The sequence below is a fragment of the Triticum aestivum genome, chromosome 5A, assembly GCF_018294505.1.
Source record: "Triticum aestivum cultivar Chinese Spring chromosome 5A, IWGSC CS RefSeq v2.1, whole genome shotgun sequence".
NCBI lineage: Eukaryota > Viridiplantae > Streptophyta > Magnoliopsida > Poales > Poaceae > Triticum > Triticum aestivum.
The window spans coordinates 333223382-333247021 of record NC_057806.1 but is presented as its reverse complement, the minus strand read 5'-3'; positions in this window follow the sequence as shown (position 1 = coordinate 333247021).

Below are 23640 nucleotides of genomic sequence, written 5' to 3'. Positions count from 1 at the left end.
GTGGAGCTCGTGGTTCTCTCGCAGAGCTTCGCTAAGCACTACAGAGGAGGAGGAGGTGTTGGAGGAGAGAGGGGCTGCGCCAGGGAAGGGGTGCGGCTGCCCTCCCACCCCCTTCTATTTATAGGGTGAAGGGGAGAGGGGGCCGGCCCCCTTAGATGCATCTAGAGGGGGGCAAGCAGCCAAGGGGGAGACTTGTGTCGGCGTTCTGGGAACGGGGGTCCCCAGACCTGCCTACCTGCAGCTTGTGGCGTGGCTCAAAGGGGGGCCCAGCACGGCCCATCTTCATCAACACAGACCCAAGACCCTCGCGAGGGGCCAAGCCTCGCGGGGCGGACGACACGGAGCTTCCTCAGGCACGGCCTCACCAGGCTGGCTCGCGAGGAGGCGGAGAGATCAAGGCGGGGTACCTCACGAGGTGCCCGTGACGCAAGCCATGACGACCAAGGGCGCCAGGCGGGCGCCAGCCCGCGCAGTGTCCTCCTTTCCCCTTTGGTGCAAAGGGGGCAAGCGCAGCCGCGGAGTACCGAGGCATCAGGCAAAGGTTGCCATTTCGGTGCAACAAGACCAAGACCAGGAGGACCGCAAGACGGAGGTCATCGTGGAGCCCAAGACGACGCCACCACCAGAGCTTTGTGCAGGCGAGGACCAACTTTAGTCAGGATAAGTGTACTAGATGTTCCCCTTCAAAATGGCCAATTGTTGGCGCCCTTCCCGCTCAATATTTGGGAAGAGGCCCAGGGCCATTGCCTATAAATAGGACCAGCCACCCACAAGGATCGGGTTCGGGTTGAGGTAAAAGGAAGGTTAGAGACAGAGATCGAGGATCAAGGATCGGATCAAAATCAGAGAGAGAGAAGGGTGACTGAACTCCTCCTAGCAGTTCGTCCCCCCAGCAAAGAACAGACCCTCGCGAGGCTGTTCTTCCTTGTATTGTTCATCATCATCAGCCCAAGAGGCAATCCACCACACCACACACTGGAGTAGGGTATTACACCACAACGATGGCCCGAACCATTATAAACCATGTGTCTCTTGTGTCGTTCTTTCCATAGCTCAGATCTTAGCGAGGAGGAGGGGTGCAGGTAGGTAGGAGGTGAAATCTCCGTGCGCACCCCAGTGTTCGAACCTCAAGGGTCTGCCGGAACCCGAAATCCGACATTTGGCGCGCCAGGTAGGGGTGCGCCGGAATTCGTCTTCCACCACCCCGTTCTCCTCCGACCATCGCACCCATGTCTGACGCTCGTCGGGCCCGCGCCGAGCGCCGGGCTGCTCTCGCTTCCCGTGTCGCCCAGACGGCTCCTGTCGGCGGGCGTCCTCGCTGTTCCCCGTCACCTGCCGTCAACGCCGCCACCGGCCTGGCGGGGGACGAGCAGCAAGCATCGTCTCAGCATCCGTCAGTGCGGCAAGACGGCCGCATCGCTACTCCCTCGCTCACCCCAGCTAGTTCTTCGTCCCGCGCGCTCCGCGCACCCATGGAGGCTCGAGCTGCGCTCATCGCGGCAAACGAGCTCCTGCACTACTGTCCCATCGACGACGTCTACGAAGAATGGCTTGACCGCGTCGCCGAGCTCATCCGTGCCGCAGGGGGCTCTCCTGCGCCGTCCGTTCCGCTGCACCGCACCCCGCCCCGCGTGGGCGACGAGGCTCCGGCGGCGCCCCGGCCGCCTCCTCCTCAAGAAGGCGCCATGGCTCCAAGGCGTGTGGCCCCTGGGCGGAACCCGCTCCGTCAGGTGCCAGCGTGGCAAGAGCAGAGCTGCCAAGAAGTCCCTCGCCTGCAAGAAGCTGCCCGGGCGCTCCCTGCTCCAGCATGTCGCGACCATGCTCCTGCTCCCGCACGCCAAGACCCCGTGCTGCTCCCAGCTGCAGCGCGTGGGGACGTGCAAGATCAAGCTCTCCCTCACCCAAGGCCTCCCGTGGCCACAGCAGGCTGCCGTGCCTTCACCACCGAGCTACGCAGCGTCGCGTGGCCCGGCAAGTTCAAGCCAGACCTGCCTCCTCATTAGGACGGCACGGCCGACCCTGCGGAGTTCCTCCAGCTCTATGAGCTGGGCATCGAAGCTGCCAACGGAGACGAGAAGGTCATGGCGAACTGGTTTCCCATGGCGCTCAAGGACGGGGCCCGCACCTGGCTCCTGAACCTGGCCCCAGGCACGATCTCCTCCTGGGACGAGATGCGCACCCGCTTCATCGCCAACTTCCAAGGTACTCGCGACCGGCCACCCGCCGTGAGCGACATGCGCCGCATCAAGCAACAACCCGGGGAGACCCTGCAGAAGTACATCCAGCGCTTCAACAACGCACGCCTCAAGATTCCCAAGGTGACTGAGGAGGCCATCATCTCAGCCTTCTCCGACGGCGTGCGCGATGTCAAGATGAAGGAGGAGCTGGCGATGCATGAAGACCTGTGCACTTCCTTGGAGCTGTTCAACTTGGCAACCAAGTGCGCCAGGGCTGAGGAAGGGCGTCTCTCCCTCCTCGAGCTGCCTGCCGCAGACCCAGAAGAGAAGAAGCCCAAGGCCAAGGATGTGAAGCGCAAGGGGGCTGCCGTGCTCGCGGCAGAACCAGACACCAAGCGGGGCAGAGATCTGCCCGAACCTCCCAAGGGCAGTCGATACTGTGTGTACCACGACCTCCACACCCACAACACCAACGAATGTCAAGAGCTCCGAGCCGTGCGAGAAGGAAGGATCGGCCGTCGCCCCGACCGCGGTGACCGGGGCTACGGTCGAGGAGGAGGAAGGAACGCAGGACGCTGGGAAGACCGTGGCCCGCGCCAAGGGTGGCGCGATCAACCTCGCGAGGATCGCTGGCAAGATCCGCCTCGCGAGGGAGACTGGAGGGATCAGCCTCGCGAGGATCGCCCGCAAGGCAACGCAGGCCTCCCTCCGCTGCCGCCGCAGCCAAGGAGAACGAGGACCGCCACCAGGACGAGGGGGCTGGGGGCTTCCAGGAGCCGCGCGCGATCGCCTGCATCCTGGGCGGGGCTCAAGCCCCAGCCTCTCAACGCATCTTCAAGCAGTTCGCCCGCGAAGTGAATGCAGTCCTCCCCAAGCTCGAAGCCACGCGCCTCTCAGGTGGTTGGCGTGCGCCATCACGTTCAGCTCAGCAGATTAGCTCAAGTGTGCAGCTACAGCCGGAGTCCTCCCGATGCTTTGTTCCCCAATCATCAGCAACGTGGTGGTCACCAGGACCCTCATCGATGGCGGGGCAGGGCTCAACATCCTGTCCGTGGAAACATTCAACAATCTCCAAGTGCCCTACAGCCAGCTTCAGCCAACCAAGCCTTTCTCCGGAGTCACCGACGGCTCCACGGTCCCGATTGGGCAGGTCCGCCTCCCTGTCACCTTCGGGGCACGCGACAACTACCGCACCGAGCTCATCGACTTCGACGTCGCTCACATTCGCCTGCCATACAACGCCATCCTTGGGTACCCAGCGCTGGCCAAGTTCATGGCCGTAACTCACCACGGCTACAACGTCCTCAAGATGCCAGGAAGTGGCGGAGTCATCACGGTGCCCTGTGAAGAGAAGGACGCGGTGTGTTCCCTGGAGCGAGCCTTTCAGGCCGCGTCACTGGAAGACCCGGATCGCGGAAGCAGGAGGCTTCCCGAGACCGCCCCCAAGAAGAAGAAGACATCGTCCGGCCCGGCCCCTCAGGAGGCAGGCCCCTCTGGGCCCGCGCCTGCCCAGGGGGAACCTCCTTCCATCGCATAGGAAAGCGCGCCCGGCGCCCTCCTCAGGCAGGGCTCGGGGGCTCTCCCCTGGAGGGCCACCGACCTGGCTAGGGTCACGAGGGAGGCGCTTGGGCACCACATGGAGGCGTGTTTCGAAGCACGTTTCCCTCAAGAAGGAGTAAGGCAAGGAGAGCCAGACCCTCAGGAGTTCGTCAGCAAGGCCATTCAGGAGCTACAGGAGTCAAGAGTCATGAAAGGCGGCCGCCGCCTACCAGCAGTGGCTCCCCATCCAGGCGAGGATGGTGGGCTGCGCGTCTGCATCGACATACCAGGGCTCAATCGAGTCGCCTCTCTGGAGCGCCTCTGGCCCTCGCGAGTGGGGCGCTGTGGAGGTCCACCCCACAGCTACGTTCGCATGCCTTACGGCTTACCGAACACGGCTGCCACGTACCAGCACCTCATGAGGGGCATCATGGAGGCACAAGAGGCCAGGCATTCCACAGCCCTGGCGGAGATGGAGATGGTCCGCGAGGAGCCACCAGCGCCTCCGGAGCCTCCGGTGGCCCCTAGGCCTGGGGGCTCATGAGGATCGGCTTCCGCAGCCCACCGAGTCTGCTACACCAACAGTCCTTCGTCCTCAACATCATCAGGTGACATCTTACAAGTTTCATTTCCAGCTGGGAGCGCCCCCCCCCAGGGTTGCATTATTCCCAGGCCGCGTGGGTCCGTCCCTGCGGCATGTATCCCTCTTATTTCATGTTGTTAGCTTACCTTGTTGGGGGCGCCCCTCAGGCTGCATCATCCCCAAGTCGCTCGGGCCAAACCCAGCGGCATGTATCCCTTTTGCGTTTACTTCCGGTTATGTGTTCGACCCGCCATGCTTGATTATTTGATGCCGGTCCACGGCACCTCTTCTTCTCCATGCCGACCACTTGCACGTTAAAGGGGGGGTACCTGAGCATCGCGACTCAGGGCTCTTACTGGCTCTCCAACCCTCACCCTCTGGCCATGTCCATGGCATCGCGACCTGGCATACCAGCGACGGCTGAGACCAGCTCGAGGGCCAGGACCCGAGGACGTAGAGTGCCGGCATCTAACCAAATTTGCAGGGACACATCACAAGATAAGGCCCAGTGCCAGGCGCAACCCGCCTAGAGGTAGGGCCCCGTGAGTCCCGCGCTGGCTCACGGGTGCCCAGATACACCTCGCCAGGCCCTACCGTGCCAGCCACGTGTCAGGGCGGGGCTGTACACGCCCCGGGGGCTCCTCCCGGAGGGGGCCCCCTCCCACATACCAGTGGAAGCACCATGCTCCGCGCTGGCTGACGACACTGCCGAGGAGCGGCTATGCCCGTACACATACGGAAGCGCTATGCTCCGCGCTGGTGATAAACAACTGAGGGTGGCCCCCGGGCCGCATCAACCTCAGGGAGCCCAGAGCTCAGTGTCTAGCCTCATCGTAACGCCTCCCCTCGGGAGTGCCGCGCGAGGGGGCTGGGCACGGGGGCTGCGCCTGGGTCACGCCCAGACGCACGCCGCCCAGCCAGGCCCCCCCCCGGGCCTGGTTCGTCGCGCGTCTCTCCCCGAGCGGAGCCAAGGTACGAAGGCCGTTTGAGCATCAAGGGGGACTCCTGAGCATCGCGACTCAGGAGCCTAACTGGTCACGTAGCCCCTCACTCCTTAGTTCCGAAAGGCTAACGGCGGTTGAGGTATGCGCGCGGCCGGGCTCTGCAGACGTAGAACGGTAGATCCACCCACATCATACCTCCCTACTTGCTGTTCGTGCGCCAAGGGGGACTCCTGAGCATCGCGACTCAGGAGCCTAACTTGTCACGTAGCCCCTCACTCCTTGGTCCCGTCCTGGTTTCCGGTCGGGGCTAACGGCGGCTGAGGTATGCGCGGGGCCGGGCTCTGCCGGCGTAGAACATAAGCAAGTAGGAAGGAAAAGCGTAAATCTCAAGGAATTCAAAAGCAAATATTACAGTCCACACTGTTATCTCAATGCCAAACGCAAGTTTAAACGCCTCCCCGAGGCATGATACATGTGCAGGAATTAAAGGCAGGACAGGAGCCACAACGGAGTCACTTGTCGGCGGTGGAGCAGCGCGGAGTGGGTTCGCCTCATGGAGCAGTGGGGTCGGCAGCGCCTTGCTTCGGCTTGGTGCTGAAGGCCCGGAACTTCCCCAGCAGAGCCTCCGCGCGACCCTTCACGGCCTCGGCAGCGGCAGCGGCACGCTCGCCGCTTACTGGCTCCAGCAGGCTGTCGAGGTCGACGCCGGGATCGCGAAGGTAGATGTGGGTGAGGACCCGCGTCAGCGCTGCAGAAGACAGGACACGCGCCTCGGCCTCGGCCGTGGGGCCAAGGCCAAGGGCGACATCTTCAAGAGCACGAACCAGGAAGGGAAGCAGCTTGGCGGGGCCGTCCTCGGCGCCAGCCAGCGGGCTCTCCAGGCCGCTGTCGTAAAGCGTCCTCAGCGAGGAGCGAGCCTTCGCCTCCATCTCCGTGAAGGCCACGCGGTCCTCGGCAAGAACCAGGGCCTTGTCGTCCAGCTCGGCCTTCCTCGCCCCCAACTCCTGCTCCAGCGCGCCTAGGCGGTCGCGGCGCTTCCTGAGCTTGACCTCCCTCTCCTTGACGGCCGCCTCGCGAGCCTTCACGCCTTCTTCCTGCTCTTGGCGAAGGCGGACCTCTTTCGCGAGCTGGTCCCGCAGGCCTTGCAGCTCGTCCTCCAGCGCCTTGCAGCGACCACGGACGTCGACCACCTCCCCCAGGGCTGCGTCACGAGCAGCCTTCGCCTCAAGGACGGCCTGCTTCTCCTCATCGCAAGCCGTCGAGGCCTGGACCAGCGCCGCCCGAATCGAAGCGTCGGAGCGAATACATCCTGAAGCCAGCTCCAAGCGCCCGGCCACCAAGCGAGGGTCGGCGCCAAGAAGATCCTGCCGCAGCCGGTCCAGCTCAGCAGCAGCACGATCCAGAACGGCAGGAGGAGTCGGAGAAACAGCAGTCGGTGGAGTAGAAGGAGAAGGCGGCAGCGCGGCCACAGCATCCTGAGGCGGAGTCTGCTGCGCCCCAACGGCTGTAGTGGCGGCAGCAGGCAAAGGCACCTCGGGAGTCACTTGGGCCATGGGGGCTGAGCTCGCCCCCGCCGGCTCAGCCAGGCCTCGCGAGGACGACCAGGCGGGAGAAGCCCGTGCGTCGCGGTCACCCTCCTTCGCGGGCAGAGGCGCTGCCACGGATGGAACCTCAGGAGCTCCCTTCGGCTTCTTTGCTGCGGGCGCCAGCCTATCCAAGAGATGCGGACGTCAAGCCTCAGAAGCAGAACAAGAAATAAAGACAAGAATCAAGCGCTTACGGGTCGTCGCCAGTGAGCTCAAGCGGCCTCCGGCCAAATTTGAAGCCCGAAAGCCGGCTAGAAGGGTCAACCTCGGGAAGCTTGGAAGCGGAAGGTGCGTCTGCGGTCCGCCTCGGGGCCGGGGCAGACCCGCGGGAGATCAGCCCGGTCCTGTCCTTCTTCGGGATCGGGGGCAAGCTCCCGCCGTCCTGCTCGTCATCATCCTCGTCGTCATCGCTCGGAGAGAGGCGGAGAACGCGGGACCTGCGCCGGGGGAGGGGAGCCCTCGACTCTCCGTCAGTCGCCTCGGAGTCAGGCCCTTTTTCCCGCTCCCCTCCTTCCTCCTCTTCGCTGGAGTCGTCGGAGGGCACGTCCACCGGTTCCTCGGGAGTTTCCATGGGCACGGGCCCGTCCCCGTTGAAGACGGGCATGGACTCCACTACCTGCTCCCAGTCGTCGCGGAGGAACAAGGGCGTAGGAGCGCCCTCCAACCTCGCCACATCGCCCCCGACCAGAGATTGGAGGACCGCAGCCAGATCTCCGTCGGCCAAGGCCGCGGGGCTCGGATGGGGCCTCCACATCGGAAGTGAGTACTGCCGAAGCGGAGCCAGCTGGTGCTCCAGGAATTCCCTCAGCAGCGACGCGCCGGTCAGCTTCGCCGCCGCCATGTTGGCCGGCCTCAGATCCGCGTCCATCTTCTCCAACACCAGCTTCGCGCGGGGGTCCGCGAGCTCCGCTCGACCCCAATCGCTAGAGCTCGTGGGTTGCTCCATGGGCAAGATCAGCCGAGGGTGGATGCGCCCACAGCATCCGCCAAGACCCACTTGCTCCTGAAGCCCTCAATCCTTTTCCCGGGGTTCGAAATGGCAATGGTGCCACCGTATGCGATGAAGCTCGCGCACGCGGAAGCAGGACCGCGAGAGGTCCGGAGGTAGAAGTAGTGGCGCAGCAAGGCCACTGAGGGCTGCACCCCTACATGAGCCTCGCAGTAATAGGCGAAGATCGCCAGGAGAAGGACAGAGTTGGGGTGGAGATGTAGAGCCTGAAGCTTATAATGGCGGAGGACAGAGAAGAAGAACTCGGAGAAGGGAGGCACCAGGCCAGCAGCAATGGCGCTTACGAAGAACGGATAGAAGGTGCTCCCTTGACCCTCAGGGGTGGCGGAGCCGGCCTTGAACACCTTCGCCCCGTCGATGCCCCGCGCCGCCGCCATCCGGCGCAACCGGGCGAGGCTCGCCTCCGACACGTTCGGCGAGTCCAGGGCAGACGAGTACCAAGCTACGGCCGGGGACTGACGAGGCGCCATGGCTTCCTAGGTCACGCGGTCGGAGTGGATCTGGAAATTTTGGAGGAAGGAAGGAGAGGCGCAAGAAAGGGGATCTGAGCAGCAACCGGAGAAAGCAAAAAGCAAAGCCTAGGCGGATGCCGCTCCTTTATCAACTCGCGCGGTTGCTAAGGCGCTCACGTCCAATCAACCGCCATGCGGCGCCCAAGACTGCAGGCTGTTAGGGCCTGCGGCGCTTCGCTCTTGCCCTTCCGCCTCCCTGCACGGCCAAGTCCGGGCGCGCCTTGGGCCCGGGGGCTACTGTCGGCGTTCTGGGAACGGGGGTCCCCAGACTTGCCTGCCTGCGGCCTGCGGCGTGGCTCAAAGGGGGGCCCAACACGGCCCATCTTCATCAACACAGACCCAAGACCCTCGCGAGGGGCCAAGCCTCGCGGGGCGAACGACACGGAGCTCCCTCGGGCACGGCCTCACCAGGCTGGCTTGCGAGGAGGCGGAGAGATCAAGGCGGGGTACCTCATGAGGTGCCCGTAACGCAAGCCATGACGACCAAGGGCGCCAGGCGGGCGCCAGCCCGCGTAGTGTCCTCCTTTCCCCTTTGGTGCAAAGGGGGCAAGCGCAGCCGCGGAGTACCGAGGCATCAGGCAAAGGTTGCCGTTTCGGTGCAACAAGACCAAGACCAGGAGGACCGCAAGACGGAGGTCATCGTGGAGCCCAAGACGGCCGTCACCACCAGAGCTTTGTGCAGGCGAGGACCAACTTTAGTCAGGATAAGTGTACTAGATGTTCCCCTTCAAAATGGCCAATTGTTGGCGCCCTTCCCTCTCAATATTTGGGAAGAGGCCCAGGGCCATTGCCTATAAATAGGACCAGCCACCCACAAGGATTGGGGTTCGGGTTCGAGGTAAAAGGAAGGTTAGAGACAGAGATCGAGGATCAAGGATCGGATCGAAATCAGAGAGAGAGAGAGAGAAGGGTGACTGAACTCCTCCTAGCAGTTCGCCCCCCCCCCCAGCAAAGAACAGACCCTCGCGAGGCTGTTCTTCCTTGTATTGTTCATCATCATCAGCCCAAGAGGCAATCCACCACACCACACACTGGAGCACTGGAGTAGGGTATTACACCACAACGATGGCCCGAACCAGTATAAACCCTGCGTCTCTTGTGTCGTTCTTTCCATAGCTCAGATCTTAGTGAGGCGGAGGGGTGCAGGTAGGTAGGAGGTGAAATCTCTGCGCGCACCCCAGTGTTCGAACCTCAAGGGTCTGCCGGAACCCGAAATCCAACAACTTGCCCCCCAAGCAAGGTGGGAGGCGCCCTCTCCCCTTAGGGTTTCCAACCCTAGGCGCCTTGGGCCCTTGGGGGGCGCACCAGCCCACAGGGGCTGGCTCCCTCCCATATTCGTCCCATTAAGTCCCCCGAGGCAGGTGGCCCCACCCGGTGGACCCCCGGACACCTTTCGGTGGTCCTGGTACAATACCGATAACCCCCGAAACTATTCTGGCGACTGAAACTGGACTTCCCCTATATAAATCTTCACCTAAGGACCATTCCGGAAGTCCTCGTGACGTCCGGGATCTCATCCGGGACTCCAAACAACCATTGGTAGCCACCTACAATTTCCCATAACAACTCTAGCGTCACCGAACCTTAAGTGTGTAGACCCTACGGGTTCGGGAACCATGTAGACATGACCGAGACATCTCTCCGGCCAATAACTGGCAACGGGATCTGGATACTAATACGTCTCCAATGTATCTATAATTTATGAAGTATTCATGCTATTATATTATCAACTTTGGATGTTTTATATGCATTTATATGCTATTTTATATGATTTTTGGGACTAACCTATTAACCTAGTGCCAAGTGCCAGTTTCTGTTTTTTCCTTGTTTTTGAGTTTTACAGAAAAGGAATATCAAACGGAGTCCAATTGACGTGCCATTTTTTGACGATTTTTTATGGACCAAAAGAAGACCCCGGAGTAAAAGAGTTGGGCCAGGAGAGTCCCGGGGTGTCCATGAGGGTGGGCGGCGCGCCCACCCCCCCCCCCCCCAGGCGTGTGGTCTTGTCTCGTGGATGCCTCGGGCACCTCCTTGACGTGAGACTGACGCCAAAAATTCCTATAAATACAGAAACCTCGGAAAATTAACCTAGATCGGGAGTTCCACCGCCAGAAGCCTCCATAGCCACCAAAAACCAATCTAGGCCCTCTCTGGCACCCTGCCGTAGGGGGCCGTCATCACCGGAGGGCATGGAGGAGGATCCGGGAGGGGCCATCATCACCATGAAGGCCAAGGACCAGAGGGAGAACCTCTCCCCATCTAGGGGGGAGGCCATGGAGGAGGAAGCACAAGGGGGAGAACCTCTCATCCTCTCTCTTGGTGGCACCGGAGTGCCATCGGGAGGGGAATCATCGCCGCAGTGATCGTCTTCATCAACATCACCATCATCATCATCACCCTCATCTCTTTTACGCGGTCCACTCTCCCGCACCCCGCTGTAATCCCTACTTGAACATGGTGCTTTATGCCACATATTATGATCCAATGATGTGTTGCCATCCTATGATGTTTTGAGTAGATATCTTTTGTCTTTGGGTTGATTGATGATCTAGATTGGTATGAGTTGTATGTTTTACTTTGATGCTATCCTATGGTGCCCTCCATGTCGCGCAAGCGTGAGGGGTTCCCGCTGTAGGGTGTTGCAATACGTTCATGATTCGCTTATAGTGGGTTGGTGAGTGAATGAAACACAAACCCGAGTAAGGGGGTTGTTGCGTATGGGAATAAAGAGGACTTGATGCTTTAATGCTATGGTTGGGTTTTACCTTAATGATCTTTAGTAGTTGTGGATGCTTGCTAGAGTTCCAATCATAAGTGCATATGATCCAAGTAGAGAAAGTATGTTAGCTTATGCCTCCCCCTCATATGAAACTGCAATAGTGATTACCTATCTTGTTAACGATTGCCTAGGACAATTCCGCACACCGATCCACCATTATTCTACACTTGCTATTTATAATATTTAGTAATATATTCTAACTTTGATAACAGCACCTACTTTTATATTTTAGCTCTCCGATATCATACAAAGTTATCCTCTTCTTACCCACAACCTAGTTTTATTTCTCGTTGCTAGTTGGAAGCAAACGTTCGGTGTACGTGGAGTCGTATCAGTGGCAGATAGGGCTTGAGAGAATATTGATCTTACCTTTAGCTCCTTGTGGGTTCGACACTCCATACTTATCACTTCCACCTTTGGAAATTTCTACGATGATTCCTTGCACTTGGGGATTATCAAGCTCTTTTCTGGCGCCGTTGCCGGGGAGCAATAGCGTGGGGTTGATATTCTCGTGTGTGCTTGTTTGCTTTCTTCACTAAGTAGATTTTGTTTTTCCTTTTTGTTTCTGTTTAGTTGTGGGTGAAACATACAAAAAAATTAAAAGAATGAAAATACCAAAAAAAATTACTTGCCTTCATGCCTAAAAAGTTTTTCAAAAAGAGAAGTGATTGGAAAGTTATGCATTGAAGAAGTGAGGGTCGACCTTGAGCACTCGTGTTCATGCTCACGGAAACAATGTAGAATTTTTCATGGAAGTTTCTCTGTAAATAATTATCCCCTTATATATATATATATATATATATATATATATTGTATTATAAAAATAATGTGCCAAGCTTTGATTTTAGGATGATTAGATTGCTTGTTTACTATGTGCAGAACAAAAACAGAAACTTTGGCTGTAGCGCGTGATTTTACATTTTTCACTGGAAAGTCAAATGGGTCTGAAACTTTTTTCACATTACTTCTGTATAAATTGTTCAAATTATTAAATTTATTTCATAATTTTTTGAGTTACAGAAGTTTACTTAACCTTCAGATTTCTACAGACTGTCCTGTTTTAGACATATGCTGTTTTCCGTGTGTTGTTTGCTTATTTTGATGAATCTATGAGTAGTATCGGGGGGGGGGGGGGGTATGAACCATGGTTAAGTTGGAATACAGTAGATATAGTTCTAATATGAAATTGGAATGAGTTTGCAACAGTACCTAAAGGTAGTGATTTGCTTTATTATACTAATGGATCTCACAAAGTTTCTGTTAAGTTTTTTGTGGATGAAGTGTTCGAAGAACGAGGAGTTACCGATGTGAGAAGAATAAAGAGAGGCAAGATCTCAATCTTGGGGATGCCCAAGGCACCCCAAGTAAATATTCTAAGGATACTCAAGCATCTAAGCTTGGGGATGCCCCGGTTGGCATCCCATCTTTCTTCTTCAACAATTATCGGTATACCTCGGTTTTTGTTTCGTTCACATGATTTGTGTCCTTTGTTGTTTTTTTGTTCTTCCTTATGAACCATGCTAGTATGAGATAGCCCTTCATTGATTTATAGAATGCTTCATGTGCTTCACTTCTATCTTTTAAGTATGATCTTATAGAATTGCTCTTTGTGCTTCACTTAAATCTTTTGAGTATGGTTTTATAGAATGCTTCGTGTGCTTCACTTATACATTTTGAGCTTGGACATTGGTCAGTTTATATTAATTGTAGAAAGATCCATGAACTTCACTTATATCTTTTGGAGTATGAATAATACTATCATCTAAAGCGGGTTTGGAAGAGTGTCAACTCTAGGAACTAGTGATCCCACTATTCCGAATGAGAAGAATTTTGCTTATGTGGAGAGTAGAAAAATTTATATGCTTGTAGATCATGAAAAGAATGCTTTATGTGATGGTTATATTTTTTAAATCATTCATGATGCTACTGAAAATTATTATGAGGGAGGAATACATGCTTGTAGGAGTGCAATAATATCAGGTTTTCTCTCTATGTGCTTAAAGTTTTGAAGTTATACTTGTTTTTCCTTCCTACGCTAGTTGATTCTTGTTCCCATAAATTGTGTGCTCACAAAATCCCTAGGCATAGGAAGTGGGTTAGTTTTAAATTTTCTAGTCATATTCTTCATGATGCTCTCTTTATGTTTCAATTCTTATCTTTTATGTGAGCATCATTGAAATCATCATGCCTAGCTAAAAGGCATTAAAGAAAAGCGCTTGTTGGGAGACAACCCAATATTTACCCTTACTGTTTTTGTGTGTTTACATGATTAAGCTACTGTATTAATAATTTTTATAGCTTTTGTTTCAATAAAGTGCCAAGTAAGACCTTTGGGAAGACTTGGGTGAAAGTTAATGTGATCTTGCTGTAAAAAACAGAAACTTTGCACTCACGAGATTTGCTGCCATTTTTTATTGGAGAGTGCGATTAGGTTGATTCTTTTTGCAGAAGATTAATAGACAAATTCCTCACGCCCAAAATTTTACTTCATAATTTTTTGAGTAGCATAAGTATGGTTAGTGTTCAGATCATTACAGACTGTTCTGTTTCTGACAGATTCTGTTTTCATTGCATAGTTTGCTTGTTTTCTAGTTTCTATGACTTATATTTCTCAATATAAGTTGTAGAAATGATATGGTACAGTAGGCATTGTGTGAGAACAATTATGAACCTTGTCTTTGACAGTACCAAAGTGAATGGTTTGCTCTTTATCATACTAACCTATCTCACGAAGTTACGTTAAGTTTTGTGTGATTGAAGTTTTCAAGCTTTGGGTGAGGTATCGATATGAGGAGAATAAGGAGTGGAAAGACCCTAAGCTTGGGGATGCCAGAGGCACCCCAAGGTGATATTCAAGGAAGACTCAAGCGCCAATTAAGGTACGGGCTATATGAGTACACTGTCATGTCTTTTGGTTTGACTAACGCCCCTGCCTACTTTATGAGTATGATGAATAAGGTGTTCATGGTGTTCTTGGATAAGTTTGTTGTGGTGTTCATTGATGATATATTGGTGTACTCAAAGAATGAAGAAGAACACAAGGAACATTTGCGCTTGGTTCTCAAGAAACTCAGGGAACATCAGTTATATGCCAAGTTCAGCAAATGTGAGTTTTGGTTGAAGGAACTGGGATATCTCGGACATGTTATATATGGAGAAGGTATAGTAGTAGACCCTGCTAAGTTGGAGAGATACGCAGTTTTCTTGGACTCACAGGATATTGTCGGAGATTCATTGAGAATTTTTCCAAGATTGCAAAGCCCATGACGGAGTTCTTGAAGAAGGACACCAAGTTTAAATGGACCAAGGAATGTGAGGCCAGTGTTCAGGAGTTGAAGAAACATTTAGTTACAGCCCCACTGCTAATTCTTCCGGATATACGCAAGGATTTCCAAGTGTATTGCGACGCTTCTCCCCAAGGACTTGGAGCTGTACTTCTGCAATATGGAAGAGTTGTTTCATATGCCTCACGTTAGCATCGACCTCATGAGTTGAATTATGCTACACATGATTTGGAGTTCGCAGCCGTAGTGCATGGGCTCAAGACCTGGAGACATTTCCTTATTGGAAACCCTTGTGATGTATACACGGATCATAAGAGTTTGAAGTACATCTTCACGCAGAAGGAGTTGAATCTCAGGCAGAGGAGATGGTTGGAGCTCATAAAGGATTATGATATGAAGCTGCATTATCAACCAGGAAAGGCCAATGTTGTAGGTGACGCTTTGAGCCACAAAAGTTATGTTAATACTCTCGTAATCGGAGGATTACCTCAGGAGTTAGCCGATGATCTCAGAGAACTTCGAATGGAGATAGTTCCGAGAGGTTTGTTGCAGCGTTGGAAGTTCAGTCCACATTGTTGGGAAAGATTCAAGAAGCCCAGAAGACTGATAAGGAGATTGTGGAGATAAAGGAGCAGATGAATAAAGGAAAGGCCAAAGGTTTTCGTGAGGATGAACACGAAACTCTATGATTTGAGGATCGTATTTATGTGCCGAGTGATCCAGAGATCAGGAAGTTAATACTTCAGGAAGCTTATGACTCGCCATACTCGATTCACCCAGGAAACACCAAGATGTATTTGGATTTGAAGGAATGTTTCTGGTGGACAGGTATGAAGAAGGATATTGCCGAGTATGTAGCTATATGTGACGTATGTTAAAGAGTTAAGGCAGAGCACCAGAAGCAAGCATGATTACTTCAACCTTTGCCAATACCCGAATGGAAGTGGGATAAGCTTGGCATTCATCATCGGATTACCCAGAACACGATCAGGATATGATTCCATTTGGGTAGTAGTTGATCGCTTGACCAAAGTGGCTCACTTTATCCCCGTGAAAACCACTTATACAAGCGCGAAGTTGGCCAAGATGTATATGACCAGGATTGTATGTCTGCATGGAGTTTCGAGGACCATCATATCAGATAGAGGAACGGAGTTCACCTCGAAGTTTCGGAATCAATTACACCAGACTTTGGGTACCAGGCTAGAGTTCGGTACAGCCTTTCATTCGCAGACAGGTGGATAGACTAAGAGAGTCAATTAGATTCTGGAAGACATGTTGAGAGCTTGTGCATAGATTATGGATCTAGTTGGGACGATAATTTGCCTTAAGCAGAGTTCTCATATAACAACAGCTACCAGGCTAGTTTGAAGATGCCCCCTTTCGAAGCCTTGTATGGAAGGAGGTGCAGGACACCGTTGATGTGGGATGAAGTTGGAGATCGACAATTGTTTGGACCAGATTTAATCAGAGAGTCTGAAGAGAAGGTTAAGTTAATTTGTGATAGACTGAAGGTAGCTCAGTCCAGGCAGAAGAGTTATGCTAACACTAAACGCAAGGAGGTGGCCTATGAAGTCGGAGACAGAGCATATCTCTGTGTGTCACCACTTCGAGGAGTTAAACAATTTGGAGTCAAAGGAAAGCTAGCCCCACGATTTGTAGGACCATACCGAGTTTTGGAATGTATGGGAGATTGCCTACAAATTGGAGTTACCCGAAGGATTGTCAGGAGTTCATGATGTGTTTCACGTTTCCCAGTTGAAGAAGTGCCATGCAGAGATGGCCGATATTCCTCTGAGAGATACAGTGCCCCTGGAAGCAATTCAGTTGGAGAGTGACCTAACCTACGAGGAGAAACCGTCAAGATTCTCGAGTTTGCCAACCGAGTTACACGCAAAAAAGTCATCAAGTTTTGCAAAGTTCAGTGGAGTCACCATACCGAGGAAGGAGCCACCTGGGAGCGAGAAGAAGACCTACGGAAAGACCACCCATACCTTTTTGCTAGCCAACCCGAATCTCGAGGGCGAGATTCATCTTAAGGGGGTAGGTTTGTAACATCCCAAATTTCAATTTGGATGTTAATCATTAGGTCATCATATGCATCCATGATTTATGCATTTTTTAATTGGATTTATTTGGACATTTTGATCCTAGAGACCTTAAGCAACTCAAGGACCATTTGAGAGAGTTGGAGGTTCTCATAAAATTCCATTTTTGAATTTTAAAAATTGGTAATTTGGATCAAAGTGATTCTTATTTGAAATTATTTTTCCAATTATTTCAAAATAAATAAAATAATGAGAGAAGAAAATATGACTTCTTCAAAACAGTGAGGAAATAATGGAAATTTAATTTTGAATACAAATATATTTTATTTGATATTTTGTTTGGTTAAATTTGGGAAAATATGCATTTTGAAAAATTGCATTTACCCAGAAAAATGTTCACTTTGTCCTAAATATTAGGAGAGGACCGTGAAAATTATTTTTGGAATTTTAGGATTTTTATTTTATTTTATTTTGGATTTTTCTTCGTGGCAAAATTTATTTTAAAAAAAGGTTTAGCGGACCGAACTAGGCCGAAGGCCTTGCCAGCCCGTCGCGCCACTGCCTACCCTGAGCCGCGCCAGAGCCAGACTCCGTCGTGAGTCCGAGAGCGCCACGCCGCGCCGCCGCTTGGCCCCCTGCCCAAGTCGGACCGCTCCGACCCCCTTTATAAGTCGCCGCCCCACCCCCTCCTCTCATCAGCCCCGCCACAGCTGCATTAGCCGCCGCCAGCCGCCCGCGATGCTGCTTGCCACCATGCGCGCCGCCCGCGCCATCGCCGCTGCCGCCCGAGCCGCACGCCGCTCGCTGATGTCGCCCTGCGTCGCCGGAGCCCGTGCCGGAGCTCACTGCCACCGCCAACCACCGGCCGATCTGCCAATCTGCGTCGAACCGCCACCGCCGTTTTTTTCGAACCGGTATAACCGCTAAAAACCCGCCCGGTTTTTTTCTAGTTTCGGTTTTTTTGTTTTAGATCAGTTTATTTTATTAGGTTAAGTTATTTAGTGAGCGTTCACCTGATTGGTTCTGTTAACGAACGAATTTGTTCATTAGTCTCTGTTAGCAGACGTTCATCCGATAGATTTTTCTTTTTCAGTTTATTTTCAGCCAGGGACCTATCTGCAATTAATTTTCTTATAGATTAGTCCCTGATTTTTAAACCATCACTTCTTTTTTCTCATTTATCCAAATCCAGTGAAACCAACGCCAAAATCTTCATCTTGTTTCCCATTGTCCAGATAAACAACTTGAACATGATTTTGAAAATTTAAAATTTGGTTTCAAGTAGATTTGAATTTGAACTTCTTTTGATTGTGGTTTGTGTTTCGTAACTCTGATTCGATTGATTATTTTTGCAAATCGAAGCTCTTCACTTGAAATTTCTGTTTAGATCTTTTATTTTGTTTTTAACTTTGCATCTTATGCTTGAGTGCTTATGTATGCTATTGTTTGTTCACGATAGAGTTTCCGGAGTGTGAGGCTTGCTACTACGAATCTCTAGGGTTTTCCGATCGTCAGCATGGCAAGTAACACTTTGATCATATCCCTTTTATTACCCGGTTTTTATGCATTAGTTTCAACACTCAAACATTGCATGAGTAGGATTTGATAATATGTGGGTGTGGGAAGTAGTTGATGAGGTAGGAACCTATTGTCTTTTATCAAACCCCGGGTATTATACGTTATGCTTATACTACTTTGCTATGCTCGTAGACGTGGATTGGTATATGAGATTCATGAAAGATGTGAGAGTTATATTAAACTAAGGGAAACTTAAGGTGGCTACTTTAATACACATCTGGGTGGATTGATTGTGGGCACCTGGGGAATCCAGTGTTGTCCTAGGAGATCTCGGGGTACCCGTGTGATCATCCTATGGAATGCCACCCAGGCTCAAAGGGATCATAATATTATTCATGCTATAAACTTCTGTGTGCAGCCACAAGCCATTATGGGCTCTGGCATAGTTGAGTAAGTTGTGGGAATCCTTTCCATGATGGGCTAGCAGATGTAGGGGATTGTAGGTGTACCGGCCTATCTATCAGTTAAGGGGACCTCTTCCGAAAGACTGTATCTCGGTCATCCGTTTCTCAACCATCGTGTAGTGAGATAAATACAACAGAGGAGATCGAGTCTTGTGGGGAAAAGTGTGCAAACCTCTACAGAGTGTATAAACCAATCATGGTTAGTCGTGTCCCCGGTTATGGACATCTTGAGTATCTGGTACTTGAATTATTGTTTGATCTCATCACTTTGCTTAGTGAATCTGTTGGGTTATTAATTACTATTTTGCGATTGAGTTGGGGGTACCTTCTCAATAATGGCATAAACTTTGTAGTTAAATAAAATATATTGCTTTGTTGTATGGGAAAATTAGCTTTATGCAAATGAAAACCATAGAGCCTCCACCAGCCAAATATGCATGTAGTGATAGTTGTTATTTGTTCATTGCTCTATTGTGTTATCTTGCTAGCATATTCCATGTGCTGACCTACACGGCTGCAACGTATCATGTTGCAGAGTTTTCAAACGAAGAGTAAGGTGCGATAGGTCATTGTCATGCACTCAGTTTTTCCGTGGAGTTGGATGGACTCATTTATCTTCGAAGCTTCCACATTTATCTTATTTAGATGGCCTTCGGCCATATTTAATAAGTACTCTATTTGAGACAATCGACGTAATAAGTGTGTGATTGAACTCTGCAATAAATCCTCGAGTACTGTGTGTGTCAGCAATACCGAACCAGGGATGACACTTAAGCACGGAGACTATGGTCCATTGGGATCGGGTCGCTACATCAACGAGCTAGTCAACTAAAGGCTCACTAGGGACATGTTGTGATCTATGTATTCACACATGTATTACGGTTTCCAGTTAATACAATTATAGCATGAACAATAGACAATTATCATGAATAAGGAAATATAATAATAACCACTTTATTATTGCCTCTAGGGAATATTTCTAACATACCTGTACCCCGCCTCCTGACAGATTGACCCATTTGCACCAAAACAAAGGGACCTTAAAATCTCGTCCACATTCAAGTTCCCATATGTCCTCTATGTAACCATAATATGTGTCCTTTGCCATATTGGTGTTTGCTGCATCAAAGCAGACACCACTGTTTTGGTTGGTGCTCTTTTTATCTTGGGTGATTGATACGTCTCCAATGTATCTATAATTTTTGAATCTTATTGATCTGAATATTCATGTCACAATAAATAAAATTACATGGATAAATATGTTAGGTAGCATTCTGATAACCCACAAGTATAGGGGATCGCAATAGTTTTCGAGGGTAGATTATTCAACCCAAATTTATTGATTCAACACAAGGGGAGCCAAAGAAAATTTGCAAGTATTAGCAGCTGAGTTGTCAATTCAACCACAGCTGGAGATTCATTATTTGTAACAAAGTGATCAGTAGCAAAGTAATATGATAGTTTTGATAGTAGTAGCAACAGAAATAGGTACGGTAACAATGACAATAATGATTTTGTAGCAAGTGCAATAGTAATAGTAGCAGTAGTAACTTAGCAGGAACAATATAAGAGAAATTCATAGGCATTGGATCGGTGAATTCGTTGGATGATATTCATCATATAACAGTCATAACCTAGGGTGATACGGCACTAGCTCCGGTTCATAAATATAATGTAGGCATGTATTATGTAAATAGTCATACGTGCTAATGCAAAGAACTTGCATGACATCTTTTGTCCTACCCTCCCGTGGTAGCGGGGTCCTATTGGAAACTACGGGATATTAAGGCCTCCTTTTAATAGAGAACCGGGACAAAGCATTAACACATAGTGAATACATGAACTCCTCAAACTACGATCATCACCAGGAAGTGTCCCGACTTCTGTCACTCTGGGGTTGTCGTATCATAACACGTAGTAGGTGACTATAACTTGCAAGATCGGATCTAGAACATAGATATAATGGTGATAACATAAACGGTTCAGATCTAAAATCATGGCACCCGGGCCCAACGTGATAGGAATTAAGCATGGGAAAGTCATAGCAACATCAATCTCAGAACATAATGGATACTAGGGATCAAGCCCTAACACAACTAACTCGATTACATGATGAATCTCATCCAACTCCTCACTGACCAGTGAGCCTACGAAGGAATTACTCACTCCCGGTGGGGAGCGTCATGGAATTGGCGATGGAGAAGGGTTGGTGATGACGAAGATTGAAGATCCCCCTCTCCGAAGCCCTAAACGGACTCCAGATCTGGCCTCCCGATGAAGAACAGGAGGTGGCGGCGGCTCCGTCTCGTGAAACGCAATAATTCTTTCTCCCTGATTTTTCTCTCCAAATATGTGATTTTATAGTATTAGGGTTGAGGTATGCGGGGCCACCAGGTGGGGACAACCCACCTGGGCACGCCCGGAGGGGGGCGCCCTGGTGGGTTGTGCCCACCCAGGTGCCCCCCCCCCCCCTTCGGTGGTTCTTGGCTCCATAAATTCTTATTTATCGAATAAAAAATCCTCGCAAAGTTTCGTTCCAATTCGAGAACTTTTATTTCTACACAAAAACAACACCATGGTAGTTCTATTGAAAGCAGCGTCAGTCTAGGTTAGTTTCATTCAAATCATGCAAAATTAGAGTCCAAAACATGGGAAAAGCATTAGGAAAAGTAGATATGATGGAGACATATCAACCTTTGCTTGTCCTCAAGCAATTCAGTTGATAAACTGAAAGTGAAAAATAAAAACTTTTATGAACTCTTTTGCTCTTGTTTACATAAATAAGCTTAAGTAGCACCCAGGTTTTCAGCAAAAATTATAACTAACCATCTCGACAATAACTCTTAAAAATTATATTAACTCATATGAATGACATAATCAACTAGCAAGCAATAATAAGATATCTGAAACAACAACACTTTATCAAAACAACCATGATATAATATGACAATAGTGGTATCTCGCTAGCCTTTCTGAGACCGCAAAACATAAATGCAGAGCACCTCCAAAGTTCAAGCAGCGACTAAACATTGTAATTCATGGTAGAAAAGATCCAGTCATGATGCACCCAACATTAGCTACACACAATGCATTAGGATGAAAATAGTGCTCTCAGGTTCTGGCGCTTATTTGAGAAGGTGATGAGACAACATAAAAGTAAATAGATAGTCCCTTCGTAGAGGGAAGCAGTGATTTGTAGTGGTGCCAGAGCTCAAGTTTTTAAAACAAAGGTAAATAAAATTTTGAGAAATGCACCCTTCTTGTTTACTTCGCGGCCATTAGCGGTATCTTCCATGCTAAACACATTAGTGGCGGTTCCCAAGCGATAAAAGTAAAGGTTTACTCCCCTTCCACTAACAATCACACTCCACGGCTTGTCCGAAACAACGGGTACCATCCATACCAACAATAGTCCTAGGGCAGTTTTGTTTAATTATTTGCAATTTGAATTCAGGACTGGGAATCCCTCTTACCGCCCCTCTCGTGCAAGGACGAGTGAATAAACACTCATCATGAGAATAACCCGCTTAGCATGGAAGATACTGACTACCTCCTGTCGCTCTATGAACAATCCAGGCACGCAAAAAAGGATAATTATTTGAAGTTTCTAGAGGTGGCACATGCAAATTTACTTAGGACGGCAGGGTAATACCACATATAGGTAGGTATGGTGGACTCATCTAGAATAACTTGGGTTTCAGGATTTTGATGCACAAGCAGAAGTCCCGCTTAGTACAGGCGAAGGCTAGCAATTAGGTTGAGAAGCGGCCAGCTAGAGAGCGAAAACGGCCATGAACATGCATTATGCATAAGTAACATTGGCTACTAGCATGAGTAGGATATGAACACCATGAACATAAAAATCATAGAGGCTATGTTGGTTTTGATTCAACTTCATGCATGAACATGTGCCAAGTCAAGCCACTCGAACATTCAGAGGAGGATACCATATCATCATACTACATCACAATCATTTTAACGCAATGTTGACATCCAAGATAAATCATTATCCAATCCTAGCTAATTAAGCATGGCATAGGAAACTATAATCTCTCATTGTCATTGCAAACATGTTTGATCATAATAGGTTGAATCATGGATACTAGGTTAAACATATTTACAACAACAGAACAAGTTGAGTTCGTACCCGTTTCTCTTTGCCACAGCTAGTTCGTCAAATATCGTCATGATTGCCTTTCACTTGCACGACCGAATGATATGAAAATAGTAATAGTGCAAGAGTGTCGTGGACTAAGCTAGAATCTGCAAACATTTTATTCAAAAGGAGAATACAAGGTAATATGGGCTCTTTGTTAGATCAACAATAATGTATATGAGAGCTACTCAACATTTTCATCGTGGTCTTCTCCTCGGTATGACTCGGTAAAAAGAAAATAAATTCAGAGAAACACACTGAAATGTTTTTGGAGTTTTTGGTTTTTCTAGAACAAGCAACTAAAAGGGAAAAAACGAGAAAAACTATTTACACGAGAAAGCTCCCAACAAGCAAAAGAAGAACAAGGAAATCTTTTTGGGTTTTCTTTTTACTACTACAACTAATTAAACTAGGAAGAAAAATCGAAAAGAAGCAAGAAATATATTTTTGGATTTTCTCAAAGTTTTTTAGACACATAAGAAGAAGGCGAGAAAATAAAACTAGCATGGATAATACAATGAAAAAGTATGGACACCGACAACTGGAATGGAAAAGTGTGAAAATGAATGTAATGTCTATGGAAATACGTACTCCCCCAAGCTTAGGCTTTTGGCCTAACTTGGTAATCACCACTCGAAGAAACCATTGGGTCCCACGTTAAAGTGCTGAGGAGCGGGCACCTGAGGGTCCCACTCCTGAGGCTCCTGCTATGTTGCAGCCACGTCATTCCGGTAGGCGACAATGTCCTCAGGCATAATCATGTATCCGCCCCTAGTAATAGGACCAAACAAACAGGTGGAGGCAACAGAATAACATCACGGGTAATCTCACTAAAAACCAAGTTATAAGGAACATCCATAGTGGTGTTCTCGCTATCAATAAAGTGGTGGTGTGCCATAGCCGAGCGATCTAGGTAAACCTTGGGCAAGGGATAATCGTGCTGGCGTATTTGAACATTAAAGTGACTCGCCAAGCGAGTAGCATAAATACCACCATGTATTTTACCCTTGGATCTGTTAATGTGGATGTGATGTGCCATAA